We start from the raw sequence: 18552 nt of genomic DNA, 5'->3' as shown, positions 1-18552 counted from the left end.
TGTGTCATCACTGCAGCACCCACAGGCGATCTCTGTCTGGGTAAATCCAGGCCGATAAGAAAAGTGAGTTGATCTTCTTTTAAGGCTTGTGCTCTGTCTTCTAGAAAAGTGTCATGTGGTACTTCTCAGCACTGCAGTTGGAACCATTGGCAGCCCTGTTCACATCTGGTTTTGGACTTGGCTAACATCTGGAATGGAAAGTTCAGAACAGAGACCCTGTAGTATGCTGCTATTCTGTCACCAGTCCTCAGGAACCTGCTAGGGTATTGTGGGGCTCAGCAAACATTTGTGGAGTCGTTGGGTCTGATTGGCTCCCGGCTTTTACTATTGACTCCTTTCTTCCCTAAACAGGACCATTAAAAAACATTAGCACATACGAGTTGCATAAGAGAGTTTCATTGTGCATTTCCACACATGCATACAAGTGTACCCTAATCAAATTCACTCCCTCTATCACTCTCCCTCCCCTCTCCACTTCCAGAAACAATTCTGACAGATGTTATTGTTCTATTTTCATATTTGTATACAGAGTACTTCAGCCACAATTCCTCCCTCTGTCCCATATCCACCCCCAACAGAAACTGTTATATTTCTGTTATTTTTGTTGGTGTATATAATTGTTCAAAGGGGTTTTACTGTGGGATTTCACACATTTATTACGTTCTAATCAGATTACTCCCTCTGTTTTCCTCTAGTCTGTTATTCAGCAGTTCTTAGTGGAGATAATGTAAGGAATCTTACTGCAAGCCAGACCATTTTGCATGCCGTTCTTCTATATAAAACACACGTTCCCTCTATATAACATGTTATTCCTTACTTTGTCCCCTTTTCCTGGTAGGCTCAGCTTGAAGATTCCACGCTTGGATCTTCATGTTGCCTGTTCCCATATGTACATGGTGGGTCTGTGTGAAGCATTTTCATTATGCTCTATACTTGAGTTCTTTCAGTTTTATAATATATATACCATATACACACCAGTAGAACTCCTTTACAGTTAGCCTTTTCTTAAACTTTTAGCTCAGGGTAGAGACTTGATCTATTCTGCTAATTTTACTTTTTCCAGGACTTAGTATATGCTCAGTAAATGCTTGTGAGATCTTTATGCTCCCTCTTGACACTGGAACTCTCTGGAGCAATGGATTCGACTGTCTTTCACATTTACAACTGGCTGACGATTGCTTTCTCCATCTCTTTCTGTAGTCCCTTCCCTTAGTACTGATCAGGTTCAGTGGACACAGATGGGAAAGGATTGATTTTTTTTCCCTCTGTATCCGCAGTCCTCAGGTGGAGAGAAGGCTTGCCTGCTTTTGCAGCAGGTTCCATCTCCAGCCTCAGGATACCAAGTGACTTAGAGTTCTTCGGCCTTCTGTAAAAAGTCCTGCTTTTCAACCATTCATTCCATGGGAAAAGGAGGTGTCTACCAATCCTGGTAGCCACTGTAAGTGAATCTTTCACCTGGGAGAATAGAGGAAGTTGGAAACATCAAAACCAAGTATGCTGACAGCCAGGTTGGAGGGCAGTTATGGCTTCCCCTTTGACAATGAGCAGACTGCAGTAGTTGTTTGTAGTTATAGGAGGAGGAAGAGGCCTCAGAAGAGCATTTTGCAGGCGTGTGCTGCCACTGGCCTCCATAGCCTTAGCCTTGTTGGCAGTAGCTGCTCTGATGGATGAGACATGAAGAAAGGCCAGAAACTGTGCCCCGGTCCCTGTGGTCTGTCCCCCGCTTTTCTGTCCTCTTGTCATTGACAAACAGCACGGACTCTTCCTCATTTGGCGCTTTCCTGTCAGTATTGGCTTTCAGCTCTCTAGGCCGACATCCTGTGGACGCTACAGTTCAGACAAAAAGCAAGATCATCAAAGAGGAGCATGAATGAAAAACTGCTTTATGACATGCCTTCAAAGTGTCTTTTTACAAGTTCAAAGGATGTGGAGAGGAGGCAGAGGAATCAAAGATGAGGGAGGGCGGTGAACTCTCTGAGGAATCATTGGGGTTTTCATTGTATATTTTCTATGATGCTTGTGATGTAAAAATCAAAAGTATTTCTAGCCCTCCCTGGCTTTCTGGGATACAGGAGAGGAAACAAGCCACTTTGCTGGTGGGCCTTTACCCTGGCAGTTCTAAGTTACCCATTTTGTATCTGCATTTCCTGTTTGGACCTCGATCGAATATTTTGATCTGGGCAGACTGTGTCCAGGATGGAGATTGAATGCTGCTTATGCGGTTCAATGGAAATGAATAATTTAGTTTCCATAGAAATTCCCCATTACCTCTTCCACTTAAAGACGAGCTAGCTTCCAGCTGTAGCAATGAATATGTAGAGCTTAGGAAAGGTCTGGCATAGATCATAAGGTCCCAGAGATTTCCATCTGACTTGATGCTGTCTTGAGGCTGTGGTGACCCTACTTATTCTCCCAGGTGGAGTTTCCACTGATACTTTCACACTGCAGTGGATAGGCCCCCCACACCCAGAATATTGGCAGCTAACACAGTACCTGGAAGCATAGATTATACTTGTGAGTGGCCCCAAAATGAAGAGATTTTTCATGGCTTTTTTTTCCCCCCTTGGAGCTAGTTAGGCCCAATATGTAAGGACAGAAGGATGAAATCTGAATGGTTATACCAGCTGAATCTTCAAGCAAATATAAGGGTCAAATACCCTGGTGGAAACTGGATTGAGAAGAAGGAAATTTTACTGATTAATATTATTACTAGCTACTCCAGGGGTAGGTTTGATGTTTGCCATGACTGATTTGGAGAGCATATGCAATTCTTTTTTAAAAAATTATTGTATTTTATTATCAGGTTGATATATAGAAGGGTTACAGTTACATTCGCCAGGTAGTGGGTACATTACTCCTTGAACATTGATACCACTTCCCATGTTTTTTTTTCCCACTTTCCCACCCCTTCCCAATCATCTTGTTTTTCTCCCTTCCCTATTTCAAAGAAACAAATGTGTATGTACCAAAATCAGATAAATCATAAGGGGGGGAAAAAAGAAAAAAACTTCACATAGTACATGAGGTAAACCTTTTATTTCTATTGCCTAGAGTTCACTTTGCTTAGCCTTATCCTATATTGCCATATGTACATGACTTTTGAGATAACTGTGATCCTCTGCTAGGAGAATCCTAGACATACACTAATTATTACAAAGTGGGGACCCATGGAGGCTTAGGAAATTGTTTTCTCTCCCTAAATTACTCTTGAGTATTGTTCTCATATAGATTCTCAGGATTGCCAAGACAAAGGATTTTGAATTGCTTCATGGTTACAAATTCTTTGGAGTCAGAAATAGCTGAGTTCGGATCCCAAGTCCAAGTCTATCATCAGTTATGACAAGTCTCTTAGTGTTTGTTTGATAGTTTCCTTGTCTTTGTCTGTCCGCCTGCCTGCCTGCCTGCCTGCCTGCCTAACTACCCATCTACCCACCTACCTACACGTACCTACCTACTTACACACACACACACATATATATGTATCTTTGCTGGGGATTAAACCCAGGACATTACTTGGCAAGTGCTCTACCTCTACAACTGAGTTATATCCCCAACTTTTTATTTTTTATTGGTGCTAGGGATTGAAACCAGGGCCTTGCATATGTTTTGCATATGTACCACCATTGGAATGCTTCTGCAGTTCCAGCATTCATGTCTTCAAACTGAAAATGATGGTGGTGGTATTGCTGGTTTTGGTGAGTCATAGGTGACAAATAGTAATCCCTTAAGAGTGCTTGGTGTTTTTCTTTTTTTTGCTTGGTGTTTTTCTAAGGATATTTCATGTTAGTTAGGCCCACTAATCTTCCCAACATTGTATAAGATAGATGCTAACAAATACCTCCATTTTTCCAGATGAGAAATCTGAGGCACTGAAAGTTTAAATATTGCCTGTTAACACAGCTAGTAAGTATGGAGAAATCAAACCTAGGCAGCCTGGTTTTGGAGTATTGTTGACCTTTAAGCGGTGTCACCTCCTATAATAGAACTTAGAACTCATGGAGTTCTGTGATGTTGGAATTGAGTGAACAAGTATAGAGTTTGGGGTCTAGATGAAGTAGAAGAGTGCTTGTCCAAGATAGCTGAGGCCCCTGTGCTCAATTCTCAAGACTGGAGATAGAAAAAAGCTAAAGATGGTATGGACAAAGACATTTGAAAACATTCTTGGGACTGAAGGGCATTTTACTTTGGTGCTTGGCTTTGGCAAGGCAGTGTTTCATACCTGTAATTCTAGCTATTAGGAGGCCAATTGGAGAATCACTGTTTGAAGCCAGCCTGGGCTGCAAAGTTGATAAGTCTCCTATCTCTAACTACTCAAAAGCTAAAGTACCGCTATCCTTGAACTCGGGGCCTGGGTGCTGTCCTTGAGTTTAAGCCTCGGGACCAATACACATACACGCACTCACGCACACATGCCAGAAAGAAGATGGGCACAGTGTTTCATTCCTGTAATATTAGCCACTTATTAGTCAAATCTGAGGACGAAGATTTGAAGCCAGCTCCATCAGACAAATCCCAGACACTCATATCTCTGGTTAATTAGCAAAAACCCAGAAATAGAGGCATGGCTCAAGTGGTAGAGCTCCATTCTTGAGTAAAAAAGCCAAGTGAAAGTATGAGGCCCTGAATTCAAGCCCTAATACTGACACCAAGCAAAAACATTGCCAGTAACTCGCTTTCCTTGCTTTCCGTGACATGAGCAGATATACAACATGTGACTCCACAGAACTGTTAGCAAAGATTCTTTTCTCTTTGGAGTTCTGTCCATTGTTGGAGCCATTGGTGTGGCAGAGCAATGTGTTCTGTTAGCTAGGTGGCACCTCACCACGGGCATCTAGGATAGAACTGCCATCCTTTGAACCACACCCACTAAATGGTAGAGGAGAGAGAGAGTAGTTTGGAGAGTTGCTAGCTGTTGCACAGTGCAGCATCCATCTCGATTTCTCTGGAAGAAGGTACTTTGCAGAGAGATCCAAAGAGAAGGGAGTTAATGGCTCTGCCTCAGTGCTCCGAGCCCGATTGCAGCAGTAGGGAGGGGCGCCCATGGACTGTTGGGGAGGAACTGTTGTATTTCAACCTAAGTTGCTGCCTCTCTTGGGCCAATTCACTGAATCTGAGTGAAGGGAATTAGCATTACCCAAATGATAATGGCGTGGGCAGGCCCTGGGGCCAGCTTGAGCAAAATGCTGGGCAAGCACTCACAACCACTAATGATGCTTCCTCTCATCCCTGCTGTTCAGAGACCACGCCATCAGCACCAGGCTCCATGTTTCCCATGATCCTGGGTGAGTCAGTCCCCCAACCAAGGCACCAACTCCACTTCCTTTATTCCCCGGTGGTCCTACCCACATAGCCACCGCACCCAGGTCAGCCCTCACCAGCAGGACCAAAATTAGCTTCGGAGGCTAAGTGGGAGTCTTGATCCAAGACCTTGTGGGTGGTGGATAAATTATCAAGAAGCCTGAGCAAGAGATGCTAGTTCACTAGTTTCCACTGAATCCCCTCCACCTTCAGCTTCCTGGGCCATCAGGGCTATAGTGGGCATTAGCAGGCAAAGCTGTTGACCCCTGCCCACTGGCTGAGAGATGGGCTGGGAATGCCACAGTATAGTCATAAAAGAACTTGATGGTAGATGCTTAACTGCTGTATCCAAAGTGTGAGAGAGTATAGGCATTCTAAATGTCATTTCCTGAGCTGATGATTCCAAAGATGGAGACCCTAACTCCTCTTGTTATCTCTATGCACAAGGACCTTGCCATTAAAAAAAATCAGAACATCAATTGTTTTAGCTTGCCCACGTGAGTGTGTGTATGTACATATGTGTCTGTGTGTACTGGAGTTTGTATGTAGGGCAGGGAGCTGTCCCTTAGCTTGTTTGCTCAAGGCTGGTGCTCTACCAGTTCAGACACAGCTCCCCTTTTGTCTTTTTGGTAGTTAATTGGAAATAAAGTCTTACAAAATTTCCTTTCTGGGACACCTTCAAACATCTGTCTCCTGAGATACGACATGCGAACCACCAGAGCTAGGCTCAGTCTCCATCCTTCATTGGGATGCTAGAACTATCTCTGGTTGCAAACTTGTGGTACCTTCTTCTGCATTCTTTCCTCTCTCTACTAGATGATCCGTCTTTTTTTTTTCCCTGACTTCTTTATTTCAACCTCTACTAAAGTGATCTGTCCTGAAATGACTCCTTTCTCCTAGCTCCACCATTCTGATGGGTGTACATTTTCTTGCTCACAGTGATCCTAGAGAAGTTTGTGTGTACCCTTACTTTTCTACTACCTTTATTCTGGTCTCTGCTTCCATGATGCCACTGAAGCTGCCCTGTTAAATTAATCACAAGCAAATTTGAGGTTGCTAACAATTTAAATGGATCCTCTCTATTGGTGAGGGAAAAAAATTGAGTTAAAAAGTGTTTGAACATTTATGTTAGGTATATTTGAAATATATAACTGTATTACACATACTAGAAATCATCTTTTAAAATATTTATCTTTGTTTTTATGATAGAAGTTGGAATTGTTCCCTTCATGAGTATTCTGCTCATTAGCCTATTGATTACAATATTCTATATATTATATAGTATAGTTATATTATGTTATATATTATATAATATATGTGTATAATACCATATAATATATTATTGTACATATTATAGATGTATAGTCAGTTTTATTGAAATATAACTTCAGGCAGTAAAGCTAATTAAAAAAATCATTATTACTATTAAGTATTTGTAAAAAGGGTTTACAATTCCATAAGTCAGGTTATCAGTCCAGTGTTTCTTGGTCAATGTCTCCTTCCTTTGTTCTCCCTATTTCCTCCCTACCTTCACATTCTGCAGCTATTTTTTTAATGGAATGCACATTATCTATAGTGACTATATATAGTGCCCATCCTTCTTCCCTCTGTTTCTGTACCCTTTCTTTTCTCATTCCTTAAAACATATTTCCACTTCCTGGTATTTGTTATGATAAATGGTACATAAGTTGTTCAGAGAAGTTACGCCTTTGAATTTCTCCACTAAGTATACCATCCTTTAATCAGTTTGTCTGTGTATATATGTATAGAGCTCTATATATGTTATTACACATGTTTGTATTTTAGATCTAGCTTCCACATATGAGAGAAAACACACAGTTTCTCTGAGCCTGGCTTACCTCACTTAACATGATTTGTTCTAGATCAATCCATTTCCCTGCAAATGACATAATATACTTTCTAATGGATAAGTAAAATTCCATTGTGTTTATGTACGTACTGCATTTTCTTGGGGTGTTTTCATAACTAGGCTATAGTGAGTGGTACAAAAAGGAACATAGATGTGCAAGAGTAAAGGCAATTTTTAGTGTATAGTTCAACATATAAAATAGTACGTTTTTGTGTTGTTGTTTTTTTGAGATAAAGCATTGATGTATAGCGCAGGTTGGATTTGACCTTGAGTTCTTTTTGGCTCATCCTTCTAAATGTTGGGATTACAACATTTAGCCAGGTACATTACAATACCTGGCTTGAATCAAGTCTTAAACTATTATTCCAATAAAAGTAATGACTATTTCTATAATCCCCTAAACATCCTCATGTCTTTTTGTAGTTTTCTGAATTCCTGGTTCTTAGCAATCAGTGGTCTTAAAAAAAATATTTTTTTATTACTGCTTTCTGGGAAAGTTGTATCAATTCAGTTACATAGTTTTTCTGTGTCTGACACTTCTTTCACTTGCCATGATGGTTTCAAGTGGCAGCATGTTTTGGCAACTTGTTCATTTAAATGTGTCTCTGGTGACCCACCATATGAATATAACTCCAGATGTTTCTCTAGTTGCCTGTTGAGAGGCAGACTGGTGGGTCCTGGTGCCTTCTGGTGCTTATAGTCATGGTGGATGTGCCATGACTACTGATGCAGAGGTCTGTGTAGACAAACGTTATTTTGCTTGGGGAAATACTTAGGTATAGGATTTCTGGGTTATCTGGCAAGTGCAGTCAGGTTTGTAAAGTGCCTGTGCCACTTTGTGTCCTCAGCAGTAACGGATGAGAGTTCCAGTTGTCAGTCCTTTTCGTCATCTGAGGAGATCTATAGTGTGTCTCATTGTACTTATTTGCAATCACATCTGCTCATTGGTGAAGTGATTTCTTTTTTTTGCCAATTTGAAGATTTTACTGATAATTTATTGTAAATATACTGTGATAGACAATTGAACTATGGGAAATAGAGGAAAAGAGGGGAGAATATAGTCAAGCATCCAATGTACACACTACAAATTCAAGAAGAGTGAGCAGAGGAGTGGGTAGGGGAGGGATGTGTGAAAATATTAAAGGGAGTGGCATTAAGGTATCTTGTATTCATAAACTGCTTTCTTGGATGGCAGCTGCTATGTGCAACTACTTAAAGGTAATTGATTCCTCCTCTAAAATAGTTAAAAAATATTAAGCCGGGTGTGGGGGCTCATAGCTACTCAGGAAGCTGAGATCTGAGGATCACTGTTTGAAGTCAGCCATGCAGAGACATGTATATCCAATTAACCATTAAACAGCCAGAAATGGAGGTATGGCATAAGTGGTAGAGTATCAGCCTTGAGTGAAAAAGGAAAGCAAGAACGTAAGGCCCTGAGTTCATGCCTAAGAATAATAATAATAAAGTACAGTTCAGAGTTGTTTTGGTTCTAGATTGGGTTGTATTTATTGTGATGTGGGAAAATTGAAATATTCCAAGAGTTAAAAAAATGTCATGTTTAAAACTCTAGATACATACCTGGCAATGTGCTAATAAGTGTATATATCAATCTTAGATGGAGGTGCTTTTGCTGGGACTCATTTTATAAACAGAGAAACTGACATTCAGAGGAGTTTGTCAGTCTTCCTAGGTGAGCAGGTAGAGATTTGGACCCAAGTTGGACCGAAGCTCTTTTCATGTTTGGTATACGCTACTTAGGGGTGGATTTTCAGTTCTGTGCAGGCTGGTGAACTGTGTTTCTCTCTGATATACTCATTCCATATTTGCTGGGTAATTTAAGCACTGTAAAGCATGTTAAGTATTTGGCGTGGAGCCTGACATAGTGTAAATGCTTAAGGATCACTTAGTCATTACTGGTCCTTAGTCTAACCCCTCCCAATACATGGCAGCAGACATCTGTTATTCTTTATGGCTTCCAGAATCAGAACATCTTGTCATTCCTCCATGCAGGAACCATCCTTCCTTCCAGAGGCTCACCCCACACCACCCCACTCTGGCAGCAAGAACACAGGGTCGTGGCCCACGCAGGCCTCACTCACCGGAAACATATGTTCCCCACTCTCGGCTGAAGCAGGGCTCACAGAGAATCCATCCTGTGAAGGTGGCAGCTGTGGCCACATCTGAGTCCATGGACAGTAGGAATGTTCTAGAAGCAAAGGCCAAGTAGAAAGTTTAGAATCTGTTGCTAGTGTTATCCACAAGGGATTCCCTACTATGAAGGGTCTGGAGTGAATTCTTTGCTTGCTCCTGGCTATAGAAGTGCCACCCCAGGGTCTTTGGCTGGTGTGGCCATTTTGTAAATCATTACATATCCTTTAGTGACTTCTTTGTGTGCGGTTTAGCCAAAGTTGCTTTTTTCTATACCTGAGTGTGCCGAAAGACACATGTACCATCTGGATATTGTAAGTGCCTCACATGTGTGAAACAATGCATTTTTTTTTAGACAAATGAAGAAAAAAAATGGCTACCTTCCTTCAGGATTGAGGTCTGTGTCTCTTGTTTTCTGTATCTTGAGCAAGTTTCTTAGTGTTTGCTAGATTTATGAAGTTGGAAGCTGCAGAATTATCTTCAGTGCTTTCTTTTTGTTCCAATGCCCTGGTGTTCTTCACAGACAGGCCTGGCTCCCTCTTCAAGCCCAGGGCTTCCTGCCCATCTCCTTGAGAAATTACAGAGCAGGAAGCTGAGAAGGCCTTTGCGTGGCTCAGAGGGCCAAGAAGGGGAAACAACAGAAGGGAAAGGGAGGTGGTGGGAGCAGATTTAAACTAAGGAAAGCAATGGCTTGGAATAGGAGAGAAAGTCACTTCTCAAGGCTTTGAAAGACACCCAGGTCCCATGTTTGCCTCCTCAGTTGCTGCTCTGTAGTCATTCATGGCCTGCTTAGAGTAGGGAAAACTGGAGTTGTCCAACAGCAGCTGTACACCAGGCCTGCTAAGGTGAAACCGGGCACCCTGCACTCTGAGTAGCCTTTGGCAGTCTTTCCCATGCCTTTGTGTTTATATTTCTTGGGCTTTTGGGAAAGCTCTTGCTGTTTAAAATAGCCCCCAGCAGAATGCTGTGTAGTGTTCCTGAGTTAAAGAACGATGTGTGATGTGTTAGGTAAGCATAAGTTACAGTACTGTTGGTTCTGGAGTTGGATGTTTATGAATAAATGATATATCTATTAAAGAGTGCACACATAAAGCAAGGTTCTCTACTGATAAGTTGATGAAAACATTTTGACTGGAAGCTGACAGGAACCCAGTCTCAGATTCCTCCTACTGGTACAGGTTCAGTAGTTACAAATTCAGTATGACTTGTAGAAGGTATTTACAGCAAATAATGAGAATTGACTGTCTTGCTGTTTTCATTCAGCCCTTAGATACTTGATCTTCATTCCCCGCCCCCTGCTTCTTTTGTGCCAGAACTCGGGATTGAACTCAGAGCCTGGGTACTGTCTCTTAGCTTTTTTTTTTTTTCCCCTCTAATCCAGTCCTATCATTTGAGCCACAGCTTCATTTCTGGCTTTTCCTGGTTAATTTGAGATAAGTCCATAAGACTTTTCTGCCTAGGTTGGCTTCGAACCTCAATCCTCAGATCTCAGCCTCCCTAGTACCTGGAATTAGAGGTGTGAGCCACTGATACTCAACCATGTGACCATTCTTGACAAGGGAAGTATTTATTTTACTCTCAAGTTACTGCTTCTGGGATTTTATTAGTCAGGATTCAGTAGAGACTCAGCATGTCAGTAAGAGACAATGCTGTGTGGGTGGGGGAGAGGGAGCAGAGAGGGAGAGTCGGAGAGGGAGAGAGAGACTATACTGGGGCTTGAACTCAGGGCCTATACACTTACTTGGCTTTTTTTGTTCATGGCTGGCCCTTTACCACTTGAGCTACACCTCAGGGAAAGAGTCAGGCTACCTTGATTAGGTAGGTAGAATATAAAATGGCAGATATTACTCATGACAGGTAACATGCAGCCCATCATGGCACTTCTTTCCATAATTCCATGGGTTTCTTCTCAAGTACATCTTCCTATAATGCTCAGCCAATAAGAAGAGCCAGAGCAGTGCATAAATGAGCTATCAAGACCAAGGGAGGGGATATAGGAGAAGCCTGGATGTAATCATTGCCCTCTGAGAGGAGTCCATTGGGTTCCCAGTTCTGGGGCCGCCTCTGTGGAGAGTCTATAGTTTACTTTCCAATAAACTTGTTCTCTCTGCTTTAAGCATTTTCTTACTTTTTAATTATTTAGTCAGCAAGATACAAATTATTATCCCTAGACAGTGTCTCTTTCACTTCTTGCTTTTTTTATCTGGAGATAAGAGACTCAGACTTTCCTGACCAGGCTGGCTTCTAATCATGATCCTCAGATCTCAGTCTCCTGAATGTAGGATTTACAGGTGTGAGCCACCAGTACCCAGTAAGATGATGGATTTTAAGAGATGTTCTGCAAATACATGTTCTGCATAATCATAGGGATTAGCTATGTGAGCCTGAAATGTACAAGCTGACAAACTTTCAGGATGTGAAGGTTCTTTAGGCCTGGCTGGCATCTGCTCACCGTGGACAGAAAAAGGGACATTTAAGAAAGGAACTCAGCTGGGAGCAGTGGCTCAGGCCTGTAATCCTAGGTACTCAGAAGGCTGAAATCTGAGGATCATGGTTCAAAGCCAGCCGAGGCATTAAAGACTGTGAGACTCTTATCTCTAATTATCTACTAGAAAACCAGAAGTAGTGCTGTGGCTCAAGTGGTAGGGTGGTAACCTTGAACTAAAGACCTCAGGGACAGCGCCCAGACCCCAAAAAACCAACCCAAAAAACAACAAAAAGGAAAACTCTCTCACTCCAGATCCTTTTGCTATTGGAAGTCTTTTGTTCTCCCCCTTCCACCAAAGAAAAAGCCCAGTCTCTCTTTTTTAGGTCAAAGATTGACTTGAACTGGTACCTGCCACTTTTGCTCATTAGCTGACACTTTACCAATTGAGACATATCTCCAACCCCAAGCTCAGTCTCTTTTAAGCCCTCACAGAATAAGATCAAGGATAATGTCTATAATGTTAATTTCTGATGACCTTTAATCACATGTGCAAAATTTTCCCCATGGCACCTAGATTTGAGTTTGATTGCATATGTGTGCTTGTGTGCCTGTGTGTGTGTGTGCTTTCCCCTGGCATCTTTTTCATTTACTCTGGCCAAGTTCTCTCATCTGAAGATCATCACAGAGATGTGATATAGAGATATGGATACAAGTTGCGTTGTTCATAAGTCAGAAGGATGAATTCTGTGCGAGTGGAGTCATGTGATTTTTTTCCTGGCTGTCTTCTGAACCACCACATTTCTTTCAGCTTTCACTTTTTCCTGGGACCAGGCCCCATCCCAAGTTCCCACTGAAGTGAGAGATGATGGCACCAAGTTTGAACAGAGGAAGCCTGGGGCCAGAGCCTGTGCTCTTGTCCTTCATACTCTACAAAGTCTCAGCATGGCATTGACACAAGGGTGTCTCTCCAAGACTCTGCCATGTTTCAGGAGAGCAGGGTCTGTGTGAGAACCACATGGTCCTTGGCTATCTAGAATCAAAATGCCATATACTGGCCTCCTTTCCCATGGACTCCCTAAAGTCTCTTGAGCCATTTGTCTATATGGCTTCCCAGCCATATAAGGCCCCCCAGCTAGGCCTTATTCCACAGTGTCTTAGGGCTTCAAGGATATATCCTGCCCTGCTGAAATCTTCCCATAGAACTCTCCATAGAGCTCTGTCCCTGACTCATGAGTCCCAGCAACCAGCTTTCTCACCTCTTTTTCTGCCCCCCCCCACTGTACTCTGAGAGGTGACCCATTTAGTGTATATCTTTCCAGATTTCTATTCCATCACTTTATAAACTTATGTGAATATATAATATTTAGGAAGTGCTTATAATTTATAGATAATAGACAGTCCATAAATGCTGACTGGTAGTGTAATGGATAGGCAGATGAGTCTGTTTCACATGAGTCTCTCACCAGTAAGTACCCTCCCTGATATCTGTACCCTTGCCAAACACAGTGGCTAGGTAGATGTCCTGTGAACATTTTAGCTGCATGTAGACATAGAGCTGGTTGTCTTGTGTAGTCATCTTGGGCTGCTGTAACCAAAACCATGGGCAGTTTGGCCTCAACAGTTGGCAATGCTGAGAAGTCCACAACAAAAATGTTAGCGTGGTTCATTTATGGTCAGATCTCTCTTCCTGGATAGGAGACAGTGCCTTTTCACAGTGAGAGAGCACTTTGTTTTATTATAAGGATGTCAGTGCTATTGAATTCCATATTGATTTCTTCCCTGCTTTGTTCTCCAAGACACCCTCATCAGATGAACTCACATTGTGGTTAGGGCTTTAGCAAGGGAATTCTGAAGGGACTTAGTTTAGTTCTAAGTGTTGACTGTGATGTTTACCCTTGCCTCAGGCCACCATATACAGAGTTGGACTGCTCTGGTGCCCCTAGTTTGGAGAGACTGTCCCCATCAGGCACCGGCTAGGATGCTTGCTGATACATGCATTTCTTTGAGTGAAACTTCTTGTCCAGCAACTTGAGGGAAGCTCAGGGCCTCCCAGTGGCCTTCATCCTTAGCATTCCATTTGAATTAGTGGAAATTTCAACCACCACTCTGTGAATGATTCCAGATGTGTGGGGATTGAGCAGAGCAAGATAGCTGAAAAGCCAACTTAAAATGAGAAGCTAAACTAAGCATGGGGTGAGGGACATTTATGATCACCTACGGATCCAAGATGGGGACAATACTATGACGGGGTTCCTGGAGCTTGATAAAATGGAGAGCTAGATCCATGCTTTGATGAACAAGTGACATGCCACAGCCCATTAACTAACCTTGTCCCTTGGCTCAAATCTTGGTTGGTTTTAAAGGCTCAGAAGGACAAAGACCAAAGGAAATAGAGTCCACTGAGAAGAGACAACTGTTTACTGGGGGATTTGATGACTTTCAAAGGGGAAGCTGTCAAAGGCCCACATGGAGATTCTGTGGTGGGGACTGAAAGTCTCTGGGGATGCTTGGAGACATGTTTCTGTAGTGGTTCAGACGCCAGGATGAAAGCGTGTGAGGCAGGGCTTTGGGGTAGACGGCAAGGATGACGTTTATGGAGGAAATATTGGGGAAAATGAGCTCCTGGCTTGATGTGGCAAGGATGTTCGTAAGGAAACCAGACATGAAGACTGCATGTATTTCCTGGAATGAAGTGTCAGCTTGATATGGGGGCCATGTGGTAAATGGACCTACAGATTTAGATCAGCAGTGGATTGGAACCGATGACCAGGGTGCTGGAGCTGGCCGCCTTTGACCAGTAGGTTGACTTAACTTGGTGGTGAATGTGGATTTGAGGATTTGGTTGGCACAAGAAGTTTCTATCAGGAAGCCCCAGCATGGAAAACCACTTTCCCCATTTGTCAATTGGGAGAGAAGATACCAGAATGTTACATTCCTAGACCTTGCAATCAGATAGCCCAGAGTATTTGCTAGAGGTTAATTGTAATCTCCCCATATCTAACTGTTCTAATCTGTAGAATTTAATACAAATAGTCCTGTCTTTTCCTACTCATGGGCTTCGAAATCATAGATTCGACAGTGCATGGAAAAGCTTAGAAAAATTTTGTGAAACACCTTCCCTTGTCATTATTTGCTAAACAATGTACGATAACAAATCAGTTAATCATATTGGCTATCATAAATAATCTAGAGACACATTCATGTATATGAGAGGATGTTGCTAGGCTATATGCAAATACATTTTACATAAGGGACTTGTGCAACTGCAGAGGGGCTTCTGGGACCCATCCGTCTTGGATATCAAGAGATGACTCTACCTACCTGTGAGGGCTGCTGGATGGGCTAAGCAAGGAAATACCTGGAAAAGGTTGGCTTCATTATGGAAAATGCTTAATGAATGTTAAGCCTGGTTATCACATTGAAGCAATGTAACTTGGGCACTGTGACAGGGAAGGGCATTTTTTAAAAATCAGTCCTGGAGCTTGAACTCTGGTCCTGGGTTCTATCCCTGAGCTCTTCAGCTCTACCACTTTGAGCCACAGCACCACTTCTGGTTTTCTGGTGGTTAATTGAAGAAAAGAGTCTCACAGACTTTTTAGTGCCTAAGCTGGCTTTGAACCTCAATCCTCAGATTTCAGCCTTCCTGAGTAGCGAGGATTACAGGAAGGAGCCACCAGTACCCGGCTATGGGAAGGACATTTTTTACTTCACATGACACATGAAGAAGGAACTATGTAAAATGCAGGTCAAGTCAGTGGGTTTTGACCAAAGTTATATGATTGGGAGTTTTTAAGCAATGGTAGAGGTGTTTAAGTTAGGTGGATAAAAGAAAGAAAGGGAGAAAAAAAAAGGAATAAATTGTCTATCCCTGTCATCTTACCACATAATGTCATGGAGATTGTTGGGCTGTTGTAGAATTTCCTGGATACAGTGCCCCAGTCAGCAAAGAGGGTCTCGCAGTGATACAAGAATTGAACAAGACAAATGGGCTGGGTCACAGATCAGTAGAGGCTTGACTATGTCTACAGACCCAGTGGACCTAACTTCTTACAGAATTTGAATACCTCTTTCTTTCCTTCCTTTTTCTTTTTTCTCTCCCTCCACCACTATTAAATGGGGGTTTATTGTGCTAGGCTAGTAGGATACTACTGAGCCATGCCTCCAAGCCCTGTTTTTCTTTTTCTTTTTTTTTTTTTTTTTTGCCAGTCCTGGGCTTAAGCTCAGGGCCTGAGTGCTGTCCTTGGACTTTCTCAAGGCTAGAGCTCTACCACTTGAGCCTGAGCACTATTTCTGGCTTTTTTCTATGTATGTGGTACTGAGGACTCGAACCTGGGTCTTTGTGCATGCTAGGCAAGCACGCTACCCCTAGGCCAAACTCCCGGCCCCTGTTTTAATAGGGATAGAATCTGATTTCCAGCTACAGGGTGGTCCTGAGCTGTGATCTGCCAATTTTAGCCACCTATCACCTCTGGAATAACACACACATGTACACACACAAACACCACCTTTCATGGAGAAATAGCCTCCTGGGCATTTTCTTCCTAAGTTGGCCTGGCTCCATGCTTCTTCTCCCAGTCTGAGCCATCCAAATAGCTTGAGATGACAGGTGCATACCACTGCACCCCTCTAGAATGAGTCTCAGGAACGTTTGTGCCTAGGCTATCCTCAAATTGCCATCCTCCCATTCTTAGTTGTCCAAGTGTCTAGGATTACAAGTGTGAATCACCAATGCCAGCTTGACTGTATGTTTCTTGTGTTGTCCTGTTTGTGTGATGGCATTATTTGGATTTGAACATGGGGCCTGTGCTTAATAGACAGGCACTCTTACCATTTGAGCCATGTGCTCAACCTCTTTTCTTTTCTTTTCCAGGTTAGCCTGGACCAAGAGCCTCCTATTTAAGCTTCCTGAGTAGCGGGGATGACAGGCATGCCATCACACCCAATTACTGATTGAAATGGGGACTCATCAGTCTTTGCTTGGGCTGGCCTTCAACTTCCACCCTTCTGATCTTTACCTCTCAGCAGACCTAGTATCACAGACATGAGCTACTGCACCCAGCTTTGTGATACACTCTTTTAGGTGTTCTCTGTACATGTAACAGATTCCACAATTTTAGTTCTGTTTTGGAAGCTTGGATGATGAAGTACAAGTAGCTAAGTCCACATGGGACAGTGCAATTGTTAAAAAGAAGACAGACACCAAAGCAAAGGATCATTCTCCTATAAAGGAAAGTGAACCCCACTGTTCGAGAATAGATGACAGAAAGTTCTTTCAGTAGCACTGGAACATACTGAAGGCATTCGGACTGGTGGTTTTCACATTTGGGAGTGGTTAGGAGTCAGTGACTCAGATCAGTTAGGTCCCAGACTTCCAATACAGTCCGCCTTCCCCTGTATCTCTGAGGCAGGTCCAAGAATCTGCCTTTCCACAGAGGGCTTTAGCTTTAGATGGTCCACAGATCCCACTCTGAGAAACAGTGTGATAGAGAAAATTGGGCCAGAGCTTTGGGTTTTCAGAAAGCAGGCATGGGTCCAGGGCTAGGTACTGATCCTTAATCAGGAGCTGAAGTCCCAGGATGAGGCCAGGGGAGGACCAGAAGGATGCAGTAAGAAACACTCATTTCAAAATGGATATGTGAATCCCTCACCTGGGTCCCTCAGCAGGGCTACTGCAGGCCACTTGAAGGAAGGAAACAGACCTTTGAGTAGGTTGGAATCTGGGGTTTTCCCCATCCTGCCTTGACTCCTGTGTCCCACTAATAAAATTCCCCAGCACAAGGGAAGGTGATACAGTCCGTGTCTGTGCTCTCAGCTCTGCAAGAGGCCCAGGGCAGAAGCCTGCCTCACACAAGAAGCACAAGGCCCTATCTGAAAAGTAAACCCAGAAAAGGAACTGGGAAAAGTGGTCCAAGGGATAGACTGCCTGCCTAAGCAAAAAGCCATTGAGTAGAGACCTCAGTACTACCCAACTACCCCAAAACTAAAAAAATGCTCCTGCTGAGCCTTACTACCTCAGTTTTTAGCTTGGGTCCCCTGAGCTGCTGGTGACCTCCTGAGAATCCAAAGCTCAGAGAATCCTGGGAACCCAGGGCAGATGGGATGCTGGCTGGGAGACAAGAAGAGGAAGCAGAAGAGAGCATGTAAGAAGGTACATGAGCTGCTGCTCTAAGAGTAAAGAAGTCCAGCTGGGAGAGGTCGATTGGATTTTTTTGGTTCCATAATGAATTGCAGTATGATGCTTGCTAGGAAGAAGAAAGACTTCTAGAGAAAGGAATCTCACTAGAGTTATGTTAATACTGCTACTAAGGCAGGAAGCCTAGACTTGGCTCCCATAGTACATATCTTTCCATTCATTTTTCTTTTTGGTATTTCTCTCCCCAGGATAACTAAGTAACAGAAGACACGGATGGTCAAATAATAGGTGTGAGCAGTTGCAGATTGTTGGGAAAAGGAAGGCTGCATACACGGAAGGTATGGCTCCTTTATTTTACATCCTGAATTGGCTTTCCACCTTCCCATTCAAAAGTTCTAATAAAAGGTTTCACATAGACCCAAGAGCAAATGAGTTTGTAAATCTCATCCAAATCCCCACAGTTTTCTCTCTGAAGACCTGCAAGTTCCTAAGATATTCTAAAAGGAATATAAAAATAATCATTGTAGTTCTTGAGGGCTGCCAACCGCATATTGGCTTCCAGAAAATAATAACCTTGCTTCACGTTGACATGAAGCTTTCCATCTGTGTGTTTCCAGAATTTGGCTAACATTATGCACTGGCAAATGGCATTCATCTGTCATAGAAATAGGGGGA

The 18552-nt window shown here is 42.8% G+C and overlaps 1 long non-coding RNA gene across 1 annotated transcript; it reads left to right on the top strand.

Moving 5' to 3' along the window:
• Window positions 1–4042: 4042 nt before the first annotated feature.
• On the top strand, window positions 4043–18281 carry LOC150063956 (uncharacterized). Its single transcript, XR_016535194.1, has 3 exons — window positions 4043–4133; window positions 5238–5282; window positions 18126–18281. It is a non-coding gene; the product is annotated as an uncharacterized LOC150063956 (long non-coding RNA).
• The last annotated feature ends 271 nt before the right edge of the window (window positions 18282–18552 follow it).

Source organism: Megascapheus bottae, chromosome 4 (genome assembly GCF_031878675.1).
Source record: "Megascapheus bottae isolate mThoBot1 chromosome 4, mThoBot2.hap1, whole genome shotgun sequence".
Taxonomy (NCBI): domain Eukaryota; kingdom Metazoa; phylum Chordata; class Mammalia; order Rodentia; family Geomyidae; genus Megascapheus; species Megascapheus bottae.
The sequence above is the reverse complement of the archived record's forward strand: the minus strand, read 5'-3'. Positions and strand labels throughout refer to the sequence as shown.